This window comes from Phoenix dactylifera, chromosome 13, assembly GCF_051530095.1.
Source record: "Phoenix dactylifera cultivar Ajwa chromosome 13, Ajwa_hap1_PhDact_Kaust_v1.1, whole genome shotgun sequence".
NCBI classification, from domain to species: Eukaryota; Viridiplantae; Streptophyta; class Magnoliopsida; order Arecales; family Arecaceae; genus Phoenix; species Phoenix dactylifera.
In genome coordinates, this window is record NC_143202.1 from 7,978,722 (window position 1) to 8,000,816 (window position 22,095).

General features: G+C 38.5%; 1 long non-coding RNA gene across 1 annotated transcript; it reads right to left on the reverse strand.

Annotated features, from left to right (window-relative positions):
• Nucleotides 1-19,294: 19,294 nt before the first annotated feature.
• On the reverse strand, nucleotides 19,295-19,797 carry LOC120104786 (uncharacterized). Its single transcript, XR_005507147.3, has 3 exons — nucleotides 19,728-19,797; nucleotides 19,491-19,584; nucleotides 19,295-19,340 (listed from the first exon to the last, which is right to left on the reverse strand). It is a non-coding gene; the product is annotated as an uncharacterized LOC120104786 (long non-coding RNA).
• Between the last annotated feature and the right edge of the window lie 2,298 nt (nucleotides 19,798-22,095).

Genomic DNA, 22,095 nt, shown 5'->3' on the forward strand with positions numbered 1-22,095 from the left:
TTGAACCCTTCCCGGGAGAGGAAGTCAAAGTTGACTGCCTCCCGGTAGAGACAACCTTCCCGGCGCATGAGCGCGAGGGAACCGGCCTAGGCGGGGGAGGAACCAGAGGTGGTGGCCTCGCCGGTTCGTTCCGAGCCTTGGACCGTCGCTCGGCCCCACTCGCGGAGAAGGGTCTCTTTCGGCTTGGGACAGTGACCTTCCTAGGCATTTTTGACCTAAAAACGGGGAAGAACACGGAAAATAGGGAGAAACCTCGACGGAGATGACCTAAAGTGGGTCGGAGATGAGGTCGGAGACGGCTCTAGGGTTTTTGAACAGTGGCGGCTGAAAATAGAAGTAAAAAGAAAAACATTCCGCTTAGGGTTAAAAGTCGGATTCCCGACCTCGAGTCGACTCCGGTAAGTCGCGAGTCGACTCGACCCCGAGTCGACTCCCAAATATGCGCGAGTCGACTCCTCCATGAGTCGACTCCAAAATGTATCCGAGTCGACTCGAACTCTGGCACACAACCAAAAATTTTGTTATTTTCATGCCAAAAGAGAGAGTTATGGACTTATCTAGGATTTAAGAACTGATTTGATGATCATAGATAAGAAATCCTATGTCCAACATAAACTAATCCTCAAAATCAATGAACTAGAGGAGAGTATCACTAGAATGGATCAATCACTCCTAACCCTCTTCTAAGTATGCAAAATCGATCTTCACTCAAAGGTTTTGTGAAGATATCAGCAAGTTGATCATCAGTACAAACAAATTGAAGTGTCACATCACCATTCAGTACATGATCTCTTATGAAGTGATGTCTTATCTCAATGTGTTTAGTTCTTGAATGCTAAATTGGATTTTTAGTTAGATTAATGGCACTTGTATTATCACAGTTAATGGGAATTTTATCTTGTTTAATGCCATAATCTTCAAGTTGTTGTTTAATCCATAAGATTTGAGCACAACAACTTCCGGCAGCAACATATTCGGCTTCAGCCGTAGATAGTGCAACCGAGTTTTGTTTCTTGCTAAACCAAGAGATTAAGTTTTCTCCTAAGAATTGACATAACCCGCTGGTGGTCTTTCTATCAAGTTTGCAACCAGCAAAGTCTGAATCAGTGTACCCTATTAAGTTTATGCTCGAATCTTTAGAGTACCATAAACCTATGGTTTTTGTTCCTATTAGGTATTTAAAGATTCTCTTAACAGCAATTAAGTGTGAATCCTTAGGATTAGATTGATATCTAGCACACATGCATACACTAAACATGATATCAGGTCTACTTGCAGTAAGATATAATAAAGATCCTATCATACCTCTATACATCTTTTGATCTACTGATTTATCTGATTCATCTTTGTCTAGTTTGCATGATGAACTCATGGTGTGCTGATTGACTTGTTTCCTTCTATATAAAACTTCTTAAGCATCTCCTTGATGTATTTTGCTTGACAGATGAAGATGCCTTCTTTAGATTGTTTGATTTGGAGCCCAAGGAAATAGTTCAGCTCTTCCATCATGCTCATTTCAAATTCACTCTGCATTAGGCCAGCAAATTCTTCGCAGAGGCGATTGTTAGTAGCACCGAAAATAATATCATCTACATAAATCTGAACTACTAACATATCTTTGTTTTTTTCTTTAAAAACAGTATTGTATCAACGTTCCCTCTAGAGAATTCATGGTTTAACAGAAATTTGCTAAGTCTTTCATACCATGCTCTAGGAGCTTGTTGCAAACCATAAAGTGCTTTGTTTAGTTTATAAACATGATTGGGGTATTGATGATTTTCAAAATCAGGAGGTTGTTCTACATATACCTCCTCATTAATATACCCATTCAAAAAGGCACTTTTTACATCCATTTGAAATAATTTGAAATCTTTAGAGCATGCAAATGCTAGTAACAATCTAATTGCTTCAAGTCTAGCTACAGGAGCAAAAGTTTCATCAAAGTCTATACCTTCTTCTTGATTATAGCCCTTTGCTACTAGTCTAGCCTTGTTCCTAATCACGTTTCTATTTTCATCAAGTTTATTTTTATATATCCATTTAGTTCCTATTATTGAGTATTCAGTGGGTCGTTCAACTAGGTTCCATACCTTGTTTCTAGTGAATTGGTTTAGCTCTTCTTGCATTGCATTTATCCAATTTACATCATTTTCAGCTTCTTCTATGTTTTTAGGTTCAAAGTGTGAGACAAATGCTAGATGATTATTTAAGTTCCTAAGAGATGCTCTAGTTCTAACAGGTTGAGAGGGATCATCTAAAATTAATTCCTTAGGATGACCATGAGCATACCTCCAAGCCTTAGTCAGCCCATGATCAACAATTACCTCTTGGCTTGTTGATGCTTCTCCAATTTGCTTTGGTTCATCTTCTTGTAATGTTATCTCATCAATCTTTTCTTCAAGAATTTCTGCATCATCATCAAGAGCTACTTTCTTACTAGAAGAGATATCATTAGTATCATCAAAAACAACATGTATAGACTCTTCAATAACAAGGGTTCTTTTGTTAAAGCCTCTATAAGCTTTACTTGATGTAGAATATCCCAAAAAGATACCTTCATCAGATTTAGAGTCAAATTTACCTAAGTTATCTTTGCCATTATTATGAATGAAACACCTACATCCAAAAACATGAAAATAGTTTACTTTGGGCTTTCTATTTCTCCAAAGTTCATAAGGTGTTTTCTTTATAATGGATCTCAATAAAACTCTATTTAATATATGACATGATGTATTAATGGCTTCTCCCCAAAAGTACTTAGGGAGGTTACTTTCACACAACATGGTTCTAGCCATTTTCTCTAGAGTTCTATTCTTTCTTTCTACAACTCCATTTTGTTGTGGTATCCTAGGTGCAGAGAAATTATGAGTTATCCCCTTTTTACTACAAAATTCGTCAAATAGATAATTTTCAAATTCCGTTCCATGATCACTCCTAATAGCTATAACTGAAGCATTTCTTGAATTAGTAATTTTCTTATGAAATTTCTTAAATACTGAAAATGCTTCATCTTTATAAGCTAAGAACATGACCCATGTGTATCTAGAAAAATCATCTACAATGACAAGGCCATACTTGTTTCCACTAAGACTTGTGGTTCTAGTTGGTCCAAATAGATCCATGTGTAGTAGTTCAAGGGGTCTAGTAGTAGTAACACAGTTTATGGATTTAAAAGAGCTCCTAGATTGTTTGCCATATTGACATGCTTCACAAATTTTATTTTTCTCAAATTTTAGTTTTGGCAAACCTATTACATAATCTCTTTTAACTAGTTTTGATATTGTATCCATACTTGCATGACCTAACTTACAGTGCCATAACCAACTTGTATCATTAACCTTAGTACACTAGCTACTAAGCAAGGGTTATTTTTGGCAAGATCTTCAAGATCTACTACGTACATATTTCCACATCTTATTTCTTTAAATACTAAGCTATTGTCAATTGAGTTGGTTATGATGCATAGGGTTGGCTTAAACAGAACATCAAAACTCCTATCACATATTGACTTATGCTAAGTAAGTTATGCTTGAGACCATCTACAAATCGTACATTATCAACAAATGTTGAGGAGGTGATTTGTACTTTACCTATACCAACGATGTGACCTTGGTTATTGTCTCCAAATGTCACTGCACCTTCCTTTTTAGGCTCTAGGGTGAAGAATTGCTCCTTGTCATCCGTCATGTGTCTTGAACAGCCACTATCCAAGTACCAACAGTTTTTGTCGACTTTGGCTGCAAGACACTCCTACACAAGGAAATCATACAATTTTAGGTACCCAAGTTTTCTTGGGTCCTTCAAGGTTAGTAAAGTTGGTTCCTTTTGGAATCCAAATCTTTTTAATTTTTCTTTTAGCTCCTACTTTTCTATGGTCACACACATTAGCTTTATGTCCTACTTTTTCACAGCAAAAATAGGTTATATTCTTAATTTTACTTTCCCCTGCTTTCACAAAAAAAGTACTAAGGAGCTTTTGCTTATTCTTAGGTTTATACCCTAAACTAGCTCTATTAAACACAGCTCGTTGATTATTAAGTATCATTTCCAATTTTTCAGAACTATATGTAAACTTTTCAACAAAAGGTTTGTATTTTTCAAGTTCTTTTGTTAGCTTTTGTTTTTCTGTTTTTAGTATGTTTAAGTCTTTTGTGAGATTATCTCTTATAGTTTGTTTATCATTTTTAAGTTCTGAAATTTCCTTGGTTAGTTTTTCGTTATCTTTAATTAAGGTATTAGTTTTTTGAATTAACATTTGGTTGCTTGTTTTAAGTTCTAAATTTTCTTTAATGATAAAATCCTTATTCTTAATTAATTTATCGTATTTATGGAAGTGAGATTGATTGGTTAGTTTTAGCTCTTTATTCTTAAGATTTATTGTCTTATATTCATCCATTAATTTATTAAACGCATCATACAATTCATCAAAGGTAAAATCTAAATGCGTTTCAGATGTTACCTCATTTTCATTCGCCATGAAGCAGAAGTTGGCCTTTTTCTCTTGTTCCTCATCCGATGATGATGATGATGAATCGGAGTCCGACAAAGTGGAGACGAGGACTTTCTTTTTTTTATATTTGCTGCCCTTCTTAAGCAAGGGACAGTCAACTCTGAAATATCCCGGCTTCTTGCATTTATAGCATCCGATTCCTTCATTTTTCCTTTCCTTACCTTTATCCTTGTTGTAGGAACTTGAGGGACCTCTCCTCTGATGAAAGGACTTCATCCGGTTGACGAATTTTCTGAACTTTCGCACGAGAAGAGCCTCATCATCATCTCTCTCATTATCTTCTTCTTCGCTGCTGCTACTGCAAGATAAATCCTTGTTAGAAGAAGTAGATTTGAGGGCTTATTACCTTTTTCTTATGAGAGGATTCTTCTTCGCTGTGTTGTTTCATTGTGAGCTCGTGTGTCATCAGTGATCCAAGAAGCTCCTCAAGTGGAAGCTTGTTCAAGTCCTTGGCTTCTTGGATTGCCGTTACCTTGGCCTCCCATGACCTTGGCAAACATCGAAGAATTTTCCTGACAAGGTCACTGTTAGTATAATTTTTGCCAAAGCTTTTTAGGCCATTGACAATATCAGTAAATCTAGTAAACATGCAAGTGATAGTTTCATTAGATTCCATCTTAAATAGTTCATATTTATGAACTAGTATGTTTATTTTAGATTCTTTTACTTGATTCGTGCCCTCGTGGGTCACTTCAAGTCTATCCCATATCTCTTTTGCAGAATTGCAAGTAGAGACTCTATTGAATTCATTACGGTCTAAGGCACAATAAAGCACATTCATTGCTTTGGCATTTAGTTGTGCCTTCCTAATATCATTGTCATCCCAATCTTTTTCAAGTTTGGGTATAGAAACACTCTCTACAAAAATTGATGGGATGTATGGTCCATTAACTATGGTGCTCCAAATCTCATAGTCTTGAGCTTGGATAAATATCCTCATCCTAGCCTTCCAATAGGAGTAGTCGGTTCCGTTGAAGAATGGAGGTCTATGGGTGGATTGCCCCTCAATATGAGAAGATCCAAATGGGGTTGTCATTTTGATCTTTTACTCTTTTGATAGAAGAGTTCCGGCTCTGATACCACTTGTTGCCCAAAAAGACAACCCAAGAGGGGGGAGGGTGAATTGGGTTTTAAGTAATTATTGCAAGTAAAAACTTAATGAGTAACTAATTAAACCTTATTGCAAGTGGATTAATTAGTTTACTATATGCAGTGAATGAAGGGAATGGAAGAGACAATGAAACAGTCATAAACACAAGAGATTTTATAGTGGTTCGGAGCTAACCCTTGCTCCTACGTCCACTCCCCAAGCTTCACTTGGGAGTTCACTATAATCCCTCGGATTACAGCCGGTTGTTTTAAAGCTCACAACCTAACTTGTTGTTTTACGAGATCACAACAAACTCGGTCGGTTTTCACAGGCTTACCGACTAGAACCACCCGATTGTTTTTACGGGATCACAATCGAACCCTTACACGCTGGTTTTACCCTCGGCTCACCAACCAACCTTAACACCCTTGATTCAATCCCCTGATTGAATCAAGTAAGAAAAGCAGTTTGAAAGGAGTACAAGGATAGCTTCTTGAAAAGCAAATATAAACAATATGAATAAAGAAGAGTTAGAAGCCCTCAAACAGATTTTTGGATGTGAATTAAGGGGCTTCTCGAACTCTGCAACTCCTCTTGAGTGTGCTGAAGATTTGCTGTCAGAAGGGGAGCCTCGAATGCGAGGAAGACGTTTGGAGGATGGACTTCAATGCACTTCTTCCTTCTTTCTCTTGTATTTACTCTTGAGTGACTTTGGTAGGTGAAAATCCCTTTTGCTTTAAGTGGAGTCTCTCTCTTTTTTTCTATTACTGTTCACTCTGGCTATTTAAGCAATCCCCATCGAAAACTAGCCGTTAGACACACTTTTAGAGCCGTTCTGCACAATCTGCAACTCCTGACACAGTGTCCGTTAGGATCGGAGTCGACTCGCTCGATCTGGAGTCGACTCGCCTGTTGCTGGAGTCGACTCATGCTTTACTGGAGACGACTCGCCCACTGTTCAGAATTTGAAATAAGGTGCTGTCCTGTTCTGGAGTCGACTCGGCCAAACTTGGAGTCGACTCGCCAATATCCGGAAATGACTCTGCCTTCTGGAGACGACTCGTTTTCAGGAATCCAAAGGTCTTTCTTTCGGGTTTACTTCCTCGAGTCGACTCGGATTCTCTTGGAGTCGACTCGGCTCTCAGAGCATGAAAAACTGGTCTTCTGTCTTTGGAGTTGAACTGCCTCGGAGTCGACTCGGACTTTGCTGGAGTCGACTCGGCTCTCAGAGACCGAAAAACTGCTCTTCTGTCATTGGAGTTGAACTGCCTCGGAGTCGACTCGGACTTTGCTGGAGTCGACTCGGCTCTCAGATACCGAAGTTGGCTCTCTGACTTTTAGTCTTGCATTCCTCTGAGAGTCGACTCTTGCTTTTTTAGGAGTCGACTCGCCAACCGTTGGAGTCGGCTCGAGTTCTTCTGGAGTCGACTCGGCTCTCAAAGTCCAAAAAACAACTTCTCTGTCTTTCTATCTGTTACTCCTTGGAGTCGACTCGGAACTATCGGGGGTCGACTCGGCAAGCATCGGAGTCGACTCGAATTCTTCAGGAGTCGACTCGGTGACTGGGTCTGAGATTCATCTTTCTGTCCTGCTGTCTGTTCTCAGTCGGAGTCGACTCGCAGTGTGCCGGAGTCGACTCGAGCCTGTGCCAGAACATCTGAAACACTTGGAGTCGACTCGAAATCCTCCGGAGTCGACTCGAGTTTCAGCCTTTGACTTAAGTTATTTTCCACATGCACTCAAAAGAGGATTCTTACAAATTTTGCCTGATATACTGGATTGAATTCATTAGTATAACAAAAAATATATTCAATGGCTTTGTGCTCATCAAAATCAAATAGGGTTATAATCAATCACTTCACAAGCGCCTATCATCCCTAAATCGATGGGCAGACCGAGGTGGTCAACCGCAGTCTTGGAAACCTTCTTCGATGCTTGGTCCGGGATCATGTGAAGTCATGGGATCTGATTTTACCCCATGCCGAGTTTGCTTATAACAACAGTATCAATCGGACCATAGGATTGTCACCTTTCGAGATTGTTCTTGGGATGAAGCCACGGTGACCTATTGATCTTGTACCACTCTCCATCAACACAAGAATCAGTGACGGTGGCGAAGACTTCGCCAAGCATATACAAGATATCCATGCAGAAGTTCGACGTCGTTTGGTCACCAACACCGAGATTTACAAGCAACAAGCAGACTTGAAGCGACATCCCCTAGAATTCAAAGAAGGAGACCTTATGATGATACGATTGAGTGCTGAACGCTTCCCTCGCAGAAATTCTCAGAAGCTTCATCCTCGTCACGCCGGTCCCTTCAAGGTACTGAAACGAATGGGACCTAACGCATATGTGCTGATTTGCCTGAAGACTTGCAGGTTAGCCCAATTTTCAATGTTGAAGACCTGCAGCTTTACGAAGGACACTATGCTGAAGATGAAGATCCTCCAGCCGTACCACAATCACTGCCATGTCGATCAGTCCCTAAAGACATCATTGAAGACATTTTGGATGATCAAATTGTGTCCACACGTCGTGGAGGATATCAGAAATTTCTGGTTAAATGGAAAGGCGGACCGATTTCAAATTGTTCGTGGTTGAAGACGGAGGAAGTCCAGCGACTGAACCCGGATCTCTACGAGCTATACCAGTCACGAAACTCAACGGAGTCGAATCTTTTCCCAACCGGAGGGAATTGATGCAGGAGCATCCTCCTCACGCCTTAGTCCATGAACATTGGGTCAAAGGAAATTGAGTCCCCAGTTGTTGAGTCCTTATAATAAGTGAATTAATTCACAATGGTTTAGTGTCTTTGATGCCTAATTAGATTGAGTTCAAGGTGTCAAGTGGGTCATTGGTTAATTAGGAATAACCACATGTCAAGTGGGTCGAGTCCCAAGGGAGAGGAATTGATTTCATGCGCAAGGAAGATTCCAAATTACTTGTGGCTGAAATCCTTCTCCTTCTCACACCAATAAAGGCTTCCACATGTGGATAAGCCCATTTGGTAAGTTGTTTAGGAGATCAATCAGAAGATTGAAGGTTTAAAAAGAGTCCTTATCTGGTTTAGAGTCCAACTAAATTCGGAATTGTAGTCCTTATCTTTTCCCAGCCTCCCTCTCTATATAAAGGGAAGGTTTGAAGAATAAAATTCAGAAAACATTTGAATACATTCAAAATAGACCCTTGTTTTGTGAAGAGAGACTCTTCTTCCTTGGTGCGACGCCAACAGGCTGAAGAAAAGGGGTGAGACTCCCCTTCTCCTGCCGCTGAGTTGATTTGGTTTGGGTGAGACTTCCACAACCATCTCTTCCTTATCTCCTTTTTAATTCAAGTTTCTTCTTGTTTAAATCCTTTGAAATCATCCCACCACTCTCTAGCCTTTCTCCCACGCCTCCCACAATCCAAATCCCATCATCTTTCCTCCAGATTTCACGCCCAGATCAAGTTCCACGAAATCAGGCCGCTAGCATTTTTCAGAAAGTTCTGTAAGAGTCGACTCCTCCCGACCTCGAGTCGACTCCATGTCGCCTCGAGTCGACTCCAGCTTCCTCGAATCGACTCCAAAGTCGACCCAAGTCGACCTCCCGAGCTTCTCAGGTCGACCCGTCTGGAACAACCGAGAGTCTGTTGCTTGATACGCCCAGCGAGTCGACCCCTCCAGCACTCGAGTTGACTCCAACCCTGCTCGAGTCGACCCCAAGGATCCTTGAGTCGACTCCAACTAAACAACAAAAGAACCTATTCTCTGGATTCTCAGAGAGAGTCGACCCCAGCCTGTCATGGGTCGACCTCGACCTGCCTCGAGTCGACCCCAGTTTATCACGAGTCGACCCCCAAGTCTGCCACGACAAAGAAAGCCCTCTGCAGTCTCCTTCCGCCTCTGCGTTAAGTGGTAAACCGCTGCATCGAGCAGTACTTGCGCTGTATGATTGGTGATCGGCCCCGAGAGTGGCTTTCTTATTTATCTTGGGCCAAGTATTCGTACAACACCGCTTTTCACTCAGCCATAGGGATGACACCCTTTGAGGCAGTGTATGGACGAGTACCACCGATGTTGCGAGTGTATGATCCACTGTCACATGCGGACTGGACAGAGGCAGATTTTGAGCTCTTAGACTGCGATGCTACCTGGCGGCGGTTAAAGTTTCACATAACGACTGTGCAGAGCAGGATGAAGCAGCTGCATGATCGGAAGTACAGAGATCCAGTATACGAGGTGGGCGACTAGGTATACGTCAAGGCGCAGCCTTATCGACAGTTGACACTGCAGCCTATGGTGAACCAGAAGCTCTCTCATCGCTTCTACAGGCCCTTTCAGATCTTGGAGCGCATTGGACCCGTGGCGTAGCGCTTGGACTTGCCGACTACATCGAGAGTTCATACGATATTCCACGTGTCGCTTCTGAGGGCCCGGCTTGGACCCAAGATATCTGTCGGCTCAATCATACATGAGCCACCGGAGGACGAGGTAGTGGAGCCGGTTCGAGTGCTGCCGAAGCGTAGAATACGAGTAGAGGGACGACTGAAAATCCAGATACTAGTGGAGTGGCTGGGGAGAGCAGCAGAGCAGGCCACATGGGAGTTTGAGACTGAGATACTTGATCGTTTTCCTGACTTCCGACCTTGAGGACAAGGTTAAGGAAAGCATGGTGGAGTGATGCGGTTGGATCCACTAGACCGCCTCGGACTGAATTATTTGGTTATTTTTACTTTTGAGTCCTTGATGTTAATTTTATTTCAGCATAGCCTTGCTCGGGCTAGCCGATTTGGTCTTTATTAGAGTCTCTTTAGGTTTAGTTATTTCTTGAATTCAATTAGATCAAGTCAAGTTAAGGGGTTAGGTAGCCGTCTATAAATAGATGTGGTGAGCACCTATTTCAGCATGGAAGAATTAATTGAAATGCTTTTGCCCTAACTCTCCTTCCTTCTCTCCTCTCTTCTTGCGACGCCTTCTTCCTCTCCCTAGGCCGCTGTCCAAGGCCACCGCCCCCTCCTTCATCCGGCTGCACCACCTCTATCCCGAGAGGCTAGCCACCTTCTCCCTCTTCTTCCTCTTCTCCTTGATCCCTACCAGCCTCTACCAACAACTCCATTCCGTCGGATTATCAGCCCGTCCTCTCCTGCACAGTCATCAGTCAGAGGCTGATATCTCTCGAGATACCGACATCCCCTCTAGACCCATGACCTACCGTTGAAAAGCTAACACAGAGGCCTACACATATCCAAAATTGAGATCGATCTGACGGGCGGATCTTCGAAAATTGCACCTGCAAGCAGGTCAAAACCATCCTTCCAGAAATCAAGAAGAGTCAAGAATCTTGAGATACGGATCGAATTCTATCGGATCGCATCATACTTTATAAGATTGAAAGGATGATCCCATTGTCCAAAAATCTTGTCTCAAAGGATGACTGTTAGTTTCTATAGATGTTGAACCAGAAAGCCACCTAATAACAATCAAAAAGTTCCTTTCCAAGATAATATGAGACACCCTCAAAATTTTAGTTACATAAACTATGCCTTCCCAAGCAACACATAATTCCACCATAAGAACTGTAGTACAAAACAATCTTACACTACCATATAGTTAACCTTGAGAAAGCCAAGTGTTGATGACTCCCACAAGAAGTAATTCATCTATAGGATTGCAGAGTTTGCAAAAAGATAGCCACAATTTTTCCTAACCGTCAAGGATCTCTTTGGGGTAGTTGCTTTAATATACTCCTTATCCTAGCTAATTGTTTTTATTAGGATCGGTCGCGGACTTCAAACATTACCAATCATTTCTAGCTAGCCAAATATTATATATAAGCTATATAAACCATAATAACAACCTCTCTTTTAGCTCTAACTAGAAAGGTATCAAATTTGGAACAACAGTTGAACCAAAAATAGGGGCTTGTTGCCGTACTTGGGTTGGTATCTTGTAGTGTAAAATAACATAAGCTATAGACTCCTCCATATTAGGACATAAGTCTCAATAATGTAAAATATGAAAACCATGAATATGTAAAGTACCTTAACATAGAAGCCAATTTCAAGCGATCTTCCACATAAACAAGTAGCCCCAAGATGAACCCCAATCCTCCAAATTCAACCAATACTTCTAGATGAAAAAGCTTCAGCTTTAAAAAGTTGATATAAGTCTGTTGCTCTAATCGACAAATCATGTCAAGCTCTCCATCCCAATTTATTCTCACTATCTTCACCCATAATAGGAATAGAACAAATTCTGTCAATCAGTGCCTGTGGGAAATGCGGTTAAATTACCGATAAGTCCCAACTATTCTCACTTGCTAGAAAAGATCCTTAACTTTGAGATTCTGCAAAGAGCTAGTATGCACTAGCACAAGCCAAAATGCAATAAGAATGTCTGAAGTCTATGGATCCTGAATCATATCAATAGATGTCCCATTATCCACAATTCATCTAAGATTAGATAATATCAAAGGTGTAAACGAGCATAGCTTCCTCCATACAGGTGAACTAGTACATGGACACACAGGAGGGGATGTGGACGACTAAACTCTATAATCACATAAGAGAAACCCATAAGCCCTCTTGCATTAGCATAAATCTCACCACATGTTTGGCCATTAGAGCTTCGCTCCGAACAACCAAAGAAGTAGTTCGTAGTTCCCCCATCCGGATAGGTTGGTAAATATAATTCCAAGGCAATAGATGTACTCTTCTAAATGAATCTGATGAACCCCACTACAAAAATTTCTGATTATATCTTCCAACCTTAGAAGCACACTCTTAAGAATAATGCAATGGGACATCAAATAGATAGAAAGAGCATAGAGAACGAACTTAATTAATGTAATTCGATCCATCATAGAAAAAGTTTTCCATTTTCACCCTTCTAACCTCCTTAAAAATTTCTGCTCCAAGCCATTGCAATCCACAAAACTTAATCTTTTACTAGATATTGGTATCCCGAAATAACTCCATGTATCATCTGATACTCGAATATGCAAATAATTCTTAATTCGATGCCTTGATAAATAGGTCCTTTCACAGATTTAGGTCACTATAAGAAATAGAAGGATAATATCTCCAGCCATCCTAGAATCAGTGAAGGTTGAGGAACTAAGGAAGTCCATACACCCTAATCATTGAAGTTGAAGAAGATTAGAGAGAATCTTCTGTAGACTATTTCAAGTTCAATAATTATCAAAAAATAAGCCAGAAAAATTACAACTCAAGGAAAGAACCTTGATGTTCCCTTTTGTGATCAAGACTTTATAGCATTGTTCATTTTATCAAAATGTGGCTTCAATGCCTATCTCCTGTAGAAGCAACAAAGCTATGTAAAAAGTTCACTTTGACATATGTGGAGCTCATCAATCTAGTCTAAGATGCATCTCAAGATGAAGTTTGGGATATTTTTAGTCAACTATGGTTTAAGATTGTATGGAACATATCAAGAAAGTCAGCCATGCCAAATTCATGATGATTTCATTTACCAACACTAAAATCCCCTACATCCAATAGTGGCATCTTGGCCGCTTGAAATGTGTGGTACTAAAATTATAGGTCCTATAGAACCTCCTTCTAAAGGCCATCAAGATATTCGTATTGCCACTAATTATTTTCATGGTAGGCAGAAGCTATTTTTTAAAAAACTCGTATCATACATCCTTTTCAAGTACCTGGAAGGTCCAATAATATACATTCTTTCAATAGTCATAATGTTGAAAGATTTGGTGGTGCTCTTCAATATAGACCGCAAGAATTTGAAACGATATCAAGCTGAAATGCCATGAGTTTACAATAAAATGGCATGAATCTATAACTTTGAAAAGAAAAAATTGGTTTTGGTATTAAGAGAACCTATTATTTCCAATCATCATGCTAGGGCAAATTTGATTGTAATTTGGATGGTCCCATATCATTGTAAATGTATATATGGTGGTGTGATCAATTGATATTAAACAAAATCAGCCCATGCCTCCTAAAAATGATTTTTTTAAAAGAAATATTATACATGAGCATAATCCGATTAAGTATGTTTAAATAGTAAAAGCATGATACTTTTCATATCTAAAAAAAAACTTATAATAGTTAAATCCACTTTCGATCCAATGGCTCTAAAAGCTTTGTGGCTCAATCAATGTACTACATTAAGTTGTTTGCTCCATTTCATTAAAACCATTTATGGTCCAATGGCTCCAAAGGCCTTGGGATCAGTCAATGAACTAGATTAAGTTGTTTGGTTCATTTGATTAAAGCCACTTATTATTTGACGGCTCTAAAAGCCTTGCAAATAGATCAATTGACTAGATTAATTATTTTGGTCCATTTAATTCGTGCCCCCAACCTAATATAGGATTAGAAGACATGGTAACCGATGCATCCTCATAGGGATTCTCTATAAGTATGCAAGGCTTTCAATCAGGTAGTGAATTAAACATAAATTTGGTGACAATGTAATTCATACACAAGCACTGAATATCTAATTTCCAAGATAAAATATCTGATATGTTCATAGATATTTTACAAATTTGATAAAATCCTAAAATAAAATATTTACAACTCTAAAATTCAAGTACTTAACATATTTACACATAATATTTAATTAAATTTAACAAATAAACTAATAAATCTAAGTCTAGTCTGTACCACAACTCCGGCCTTGCCCCTACTCACACTCCTAAAATATAATATCATTCTAATTTTAAGTCCCTCACCTAAAAAGTGACAAGCAAAAATGGTGGGCATGATAACTCAGTAAGTAATAGTTTACTTTAATTAGTTGGCTCAAGTAAGTATCAAAGAATTTTAGCTGCTTATGATAGTGGTTCTAGAAGCCTTGTGGATCAATGAATGGACAGAGTTTATTTACCTGGTCTATGTATTGTATGGAACTTATCATCAAAGGACTATAATTACAAAAGACTTTGCTTACAATCTAGTGGATTGTATTATATTCACCATAATGAATGGATGAATCTTATAATCTAAACGCTAGGAAAAGCACACTTAAAATCCGATAGTTTAGAGGTCCTGCTTATAATCTTGTGGGAGAAACTTATGGTCTAAAAAATTGTAAATTCAGTACTTATAATCTAATGGCTCTAGTTTTGATCTGATCCCAAATGAAGTATTCGAAGCAGTTTCTTATGGCTTATTACAGTTAAAAAAAAGAAGAAATTACTCAAGGATCGATGGGAGTAACTACTCATGTGAAGAAATAAAAAGAGGACTTCTTATTATCGGATAATAGGGAGAATAGCCAACGAAGAAATAAACAACTGCCTTAGATGGTTATTATGATATCCTCTACAAGAGAGACGACTATAGACCACGTGGCCCACCTAGCTCGCCCATCCTAGCCTGAAATTTAGTGATAGGCTCGTGGAATGGGTCTGGGCCAAAAAGTAGTCACGTTCTAAAATTGGCTATACATCTTCAGACATATTGGATATAGCGTGATAGGTATTCTTCTATACCAAGATTATATTTTCTACATTATTTGGTTATACTTTTAAGGTGATCTTGGCTTATTAGGGTTTCATATAATGGGTTTTATAAGAAAATTTTATAATCCCGTATCTTCCGCTGCGTCCTAGGGCACTGGGAAACCCAACAGGAAGGGTGGTGAGTGGGGTGTCTCACTCTTTTTCTTTTTCTTTTTGAGAAGTAAGATGGAAGAGAAATCAAAGTGAAAAAGACTTCTCATATTCTTTTAAGATAATACGTATGGTGTAGAACTAATCAAACAATAGGCCGTGCTGGGCTCTACAAAAGAAGTTAGGCTCATTGTCAATGCTCAGACCTAGCCCGACATGAACATCAGTTTACATTTTCGCCCAAGCTCAGCCCAACTTGAAGAAGCAAAGGCCGGGAGAGTTTCTTGCCCTATTTTTTGTCTAACCATGACCAAAAGGAAGCAAAGGCCCCATATAAAAAGGGAATAGGAGCTGGCTACGAGTCTTCCCTCTTGATGGAAGGGACGTGGAGAGTTTCCTGGCCTTAATAGAGTCCTTAGGAAGTTGGGGACAGTAGTTCTGTTTTGGGTGGAGAGAGAGAGAGAGGAGTCCTTTGGTTGGCTTGATACACGTCTGAAGCCACTCTTATCTTTCATCCCTTCTCTTTTTTGGTTCTGGTCTTGGTTTTCCTTCCCTCACCTTACTCCTGATCCAGCTGGGCCATCAGGAAGAAAGATAGGGGGATTGGAGATTGACTTCTTGGAGGGTGGAGATTCTTTTAATTTTCTCCTCTCGGTCTCTTCTCCCCTCTTGGCTGGTAGAGAGAGAAAAGGAGGGAGTTTGGAGATTGAATGGCTGCTGTGCTGTGATGTTGCAGTTGCCGCTTGGGTACTCACTTGAAGGGGATGGTGGGATGGGACAAATTCTTTTTATTATAGAGAGGTCCCTTTCTGAACAAATTCTTTCCTTTACCTTGACCATAAAGTGCCATGGGATTACCTTTTCCTATTCTGCTCTTGCTTGACATTGTAAACAATCTCAGTTATTTAATCAGTATCATGGGCCCTTCCTTTAGCATAAAGGAAACTTTTTTGGTCTATGCATTCCTTTATTTTGATCGATCAGAACCAACATATTTATAGATGATTTAATTATTTGTTGTAATACTTTTTGCTTGCTTATGGCAGTTATGGCTCGTTTATTTGTTTCTAAAAGAAGAAGATGGCAAGTACCATTTTGGTAATATACACAGAGATGATGTTGATGATAATGTCAATGATGGCCAAGATTCTTGAAACCTTAGCACGAGTAAATGTTAGAATTCCTAGGGAAATGGTGTATGTTTTTGATAGAACACTTGATGAGAGGGTGATGAATAGAATAGCTAATCTTAGGCTTATGATAATGGAGAGTGATCAAATTTGTATTGATCAACTTAGAATGGATAGGAGGGCATTTTGGAAGCTTTGTGAAATGCTTAAATCGATTAGCAAATTGGAGGGGAATAGAAATGTTCAAGTGGAAGAGATGGTTGCAATATTCCTTCACACCCTAGGCCATCACTCAAAAAATAGAGTTATGCATTGTACTTTCGTAGATCGGGTGAGACACTAAGTAGACATTTTAATGTTGTCTTGAATGCTATCTTGAGGCTACATAGACACTTGTTAAAGAATCCTGAGCCTGTTACAGAAAGATCAACAGATGAGAAATGGATGTAGTTTCCGGTGAGTTAATATTACATTTCACATTTTTAAAGGCAATATTTTGGCCTATTAAATTGTTAAAAGTACTGATTATTATATTCATACTTGCATTGTAGAATTGTCTAGGTGCATTGGATGGTACCCATATTAGAGTGCGGGTTTCGGAGAAGGACAAACCTAGATATCGATCGAGAAAGAATGAGATTTCTACAAATGTACTTAGCGTTTGCTCACAAGATATGCAGTTTATTTACGTACTACCTGGATGGGAGAGGTCAGCACATGATAATAGAGTCCTTAGGGATGCCATTTCTCGTAGAAATGATTAAAAGTTCCGCAAGGTAATTTTAAGTCTAATTTGCAGCTATTTTTTACTTACATGAGTAGGATAGCTAATTTTTTCTGATTTCACTTTTTTTGTATGTTTTTGAATGAGTAGGCTATTACTACCTGTGCGATGCTGGGTACACAAATTCTGAAGGTTTCTTAACTCCATTTAGAGGTCAAAGATATCACCTCAATGAGTGGAGACATGGTCATCAACCCACTACACCAGAGGAGCTCTATAACATGAGGCACTCAAAAGCTAGGAATGTAATTGAGAGATGTTTTGGCCTATTAAAGATGCGATGGGCAATCCTTAGGAGCAATACTTGGTACCCTATTAAGATAATGTGTAGGATCATTTCTGTATGTTGTTTGCTGCACAACTACATTAGAAAAGAGATGTCTGTAGATCCTATTGAGGCTTTGTACAATGAGGAGGAGTGCTCTCATGGCAATTTTCCACAGGAGCAGGGTGCATATGTTGAGTGTATTGAGTCATCTGCATCTTGGAATGCATTCAGGGCTAATCTTGCTGCCCAAATGTTTGAAGAGTGGCAGCATAATAGAATTTGAGAAAAAATTGTGATCTTTGTTGTGTTTAATATTCGGGGCTCTTAACATTTGTATGAACATTATGTGTTATGCTGTAATCCTTGTTTAATATTTTCCTTGCTATGTTATAATCTTGTGTTATGTCAAATTCTTACTTAATAGTTCCCTTGTATCCATTCATTTAGATAATGCAAATGTAAGATCATGTCGTGAGGTTGTGAATGTATAACTATTATACATTGTAGATTGTGAATGTATATTTATAATATATGAGATTGTGAATGTAGATATGAGCACCTCAATAGCTGGAGAAGCATCAACAGGAAACAAGAGAACAAAGTGCAACAGAAAATGGGGTTATGTGGAGGATGCAAAGCTTGTTGAGGCATTGGTTGAGTTGGTAACCCGAGGAGGTTGGAGGGGCGATAATGGGACTTTTAGGAGTGGGTATTTGCAGCAATTGGAGAGACTAATAGAAGAGAAGCTTCCTGTGTGTGGACTGAAAGTAACATCACATATCGAGTCTCGGGTCAAGCTCTTGAAGAAACAATACAATGCTATTGCAGAGATGTTGGGACCTAACTGCAGTGGATTTGGGTGAGATGACATCAACAAGTGTGTGACCTGTGAGGAGGATACCTTCAAGGAATGGGTTAAGGTAAATTGGCATTATAAATTTGTTTATTTTTTCTATGAATACCTTTCATACATGTTGTGTTACTTTTTTTCATTTTTTTTAATGCAGAGTCACCCAAATGCTCAAGGTATGAGGAACAAGCCTTTTCCTCACTTTGAGGACTTGACTAATATCTTTGGAAGGGATCGTGCTACCGGAATGGGAGCTGGAGCACCTGCAAATGCTGTTGAAGAAATAGAGATGGAGGAGCAACAGTATCCGTACACATCACCAGCTATCAATGAGAGCCAAGAAGCAGATAGCAATTTTGTTGGTCAGAATGTCAATATGAATACTCCCCAGACAGCTACTAATACTGAAGTTGCATGTTCAAGTAGGCCAACCAGAACTAAGAAAGCTAGGCATGAGGCCCTTGAGGTTGTGAGAGATCTTACATCTGAGATGACTAAGGTAGTAGGCATGATGGCAGCTGCTGGAGATCATATTGAGAAATTGACTCAATGTTTTAAGCATGAGTCTGAGACTGCAGATAGAAGAATGACAGTGGTCTCTGAGGTGATGAAGGTGCAGGGTCTTTCTCAATCTGAGATTCTTAAGGTGGGCAGAAAAATTGCAATGGACCTACTGGAGACTGATTACTGTTTCAGTCTTCCAGATGACTATAGAAGGGCATATGTTTTAACTCTTTGCTCAGAGTTTCAAAGTGGGATGCAGCTAAGTTGGGTAGGGTTTGTGTATCTTTTTGGGATATTATGTATTGGGTAGCTTTTTGGTGTAGGCCTTATTGATAACAATGGATGCAAACACTACTTTTGGATCAACTACAAGTTTATGTTTTGCACTTTCTGTATGTTGTTTCTTGTTTCGTATGTTGCTAGGTGCTTACTTGTATGAATTTGGATGGTTACTTTAATAGATAACAATGGTTATTAATATCCTTCTCTTCATGAATTATTATTGGTCACTATCATCATGATTTGGGTAGGTCATCCAGCATATGAGTATTCATGTAGGCAACGAGTTATTAATATCACTTCGAGTTTGTGTTCCTGGTGCTTGAACTGTTAAGTGTTCACCTCTGCATGACATCAGAGAAAGTATGAAAGATTACAACGAGATAAACAAAAAGTGATGAGATGGGAGTCAATTAGAAAGTTGGAATGCAGACAAAAGTCCTTAAAATTCTCATAGAAAAATAAAATAAAATAAGGGCCCTTGGAAGTATTACCGGAGTGCTTGGGCTATGAAGTTACTCACTACACGACCATCATCAATGTTCATCCGTGGTCCATATGTATTAAAAATTCTAGCAATTCAAATTTCTGTTACAGAAGATCCATCAAAAGATAGAAATTTTCGAGAAGCATTAGGACTCACAATAAACATAACACTGAGCAGAAGCCATTAACTCAGACACAAAAGCTTAGAAAATTAAGTTCCAGTTAGTAAAAAAACAGTATTTCACCTATGCCATGCTGCCTGTGATAATCGAACATCAAAGTCTCTGCCACACGCTTCCCCTCATCATAGCAACTGTGCTGGATGAATTGTGAAGTGTGAAGATGCTTCATCCAGCATATGAGTATTCATGTAGGCAATTTTGTTGTAATTACCGATCATAACTCGTGCTAGATCCAAATTTGATGGTGGCAAAGCTACTTGTCAAGGGGCTAGAGTATCGCATTTTTATTTTTTTTCTAAAAAAGCCCTTTAGCATTAAAGAGGCATTAAAAACCTAAATTTTATTAAGGGTATAATAGGAATTACACATAACTTTCCCAGAAAAGTGGATGGTCAACCAAACATAAGCGCTCTGGAAATCTATCACTTTCCCATTGTCAACCGAACATGCTAAAAGTACTTTCCCAGACATCCTCTTCCCAGAAATCTACTTCCCAGGAATCATATTTCTAGGATAAAAAATACTTCCCGTGAACCAAACGAGCCCTAAAAGGAACCCTAGACTTCACTAGTAGAGGTTAAATCCCTCTAATATAATGGAGGCTTTCTGGTCATATTTCAATAAGAGGTCAATAGACTTCCATTCAAATGAGATTCCGATCTCATAATCTCAAATAGGATGTTCATCCTTTTTTTTTTTTTTGAGGAGTCTTGGACTCTGATCATAGAGGTTAAATCCCTCTTAACATAGAATGCCTTCAATCATGCTTCAATGTTAGAAATTAACATATTTCATTTAAAATAAAATTTTAATCTTTTTATTCAAATAAGACCATGATTCTGTTTCATAAAGAGTCTTCCATTTCATTAACACAGATTAGGTGCCTCCTCACATAAAGTAGACACTTAGTCATATATTTATATGAAATCAAAGACAACCAAAATGAGAACTTTGATTTTACTATTTTGTGTATGGACTTGACCTTACATTGATTAAACAAGAAGAATGTCATACAATGTGCTTCAAAAGAAATTATGGATGTTATAACATTCAAAGGAATGATATGGTGGTTTTAAAATAAAGTAGGCTTTTAGCCTTACTGTGAAAAAAAAATATTGATCATGGAGCTTTAGCCTTATTCTAACTTTCTTTTGTGAAATTCTAACTTTCTTTTGTGAAATTGTTCTTCATCTTGTCAAACTTTCTTTTGGGAAGTTTTGGTTATGGGGGTTACTAAGTATGATTGCAAACTTCAATACATCTATGTCAAACTTTCTTTTGTGAAATTGTGCTTAATGAGATTAACTAGAGGATAAATAGGGTTTCGAAGGAGGTATACCTTCTTGATTCCAGTCCAGTTCTATTGAAACAACTTCTTGTTTTTTCCTTTCTTTTTTCCCCCTCATATTCTTTTTTAACATATTAAAACCATCTTCTTTAAATAATCAAAGACATCCCTCATGAAGCCTTTGGCCCATAATTGAATTAATTGGATAGACATTATTATCTTGAATCATGATCACAGTTTAAGCATTTTCCATATCGAAACTTTATTAGTTATGGAGCACACAATTAAGAAGCTCCATAAACAACTGAGCATATTTTTACAACTAGAAACAAACCTATTGTCATATATTGAAGTATCATCAATATTGTTCTACAATGTATGACGCATATTGGGCCAGACAAGTATGGCATTACACAAGGAGTACGTGGCCCTGCATTGTATCTACTAATTTGTGCCAGTCCATACTGGTTTGTGTTATCATCTCAAACTAGCATGATGCCTAACTGCCATTGTGGCCATTTGTAGTCTCCATTCTCCCACCTCTAAACACCTAGATATAGCCGTATATAGCTAGTCTCAAGCAACAAAACCACATACACAAACTTTCATATTTCAGAATAGCAATTGTTCTATTTTACTTTGAAAGGACATATTTATTTGTTAAAATGTTTAACCAATAGAAGCATCTAAAAATTGAGAAAAAAAGAAATATCTTGCTAAAAAATGTGTAAGAAGTACAATTACTTTGCAGCATAAAATATAATAAAGAGCCTCACAGATAGCTAGCATCAAAAAGAAAACCACAAGCGTAAACATTCATTTTTCATAACTATATAATCCAAAAATAGTAAGATAGATCAAAAATCTGCCAATCTAAATCCAACTAGTTTATTAAATAGATCAAAGATTTGAACCAGATATTTTATTAAACATGTAATATAGCTCGATCTATAGCAAGTAGAAACAAATTAAACGGATTAAACGGTTATGCATCGCCACCACTAACATAATCATTTTATTTTATTTTAGAACGATTTATTTGCATGTTAAAAGTTTTTCACCAAACATGTAAAAGAAAAATAAAAAAACATCAATACAAGTTCTATTTTATTTAAAAACATTTATTTACATGTTAAAATGTTT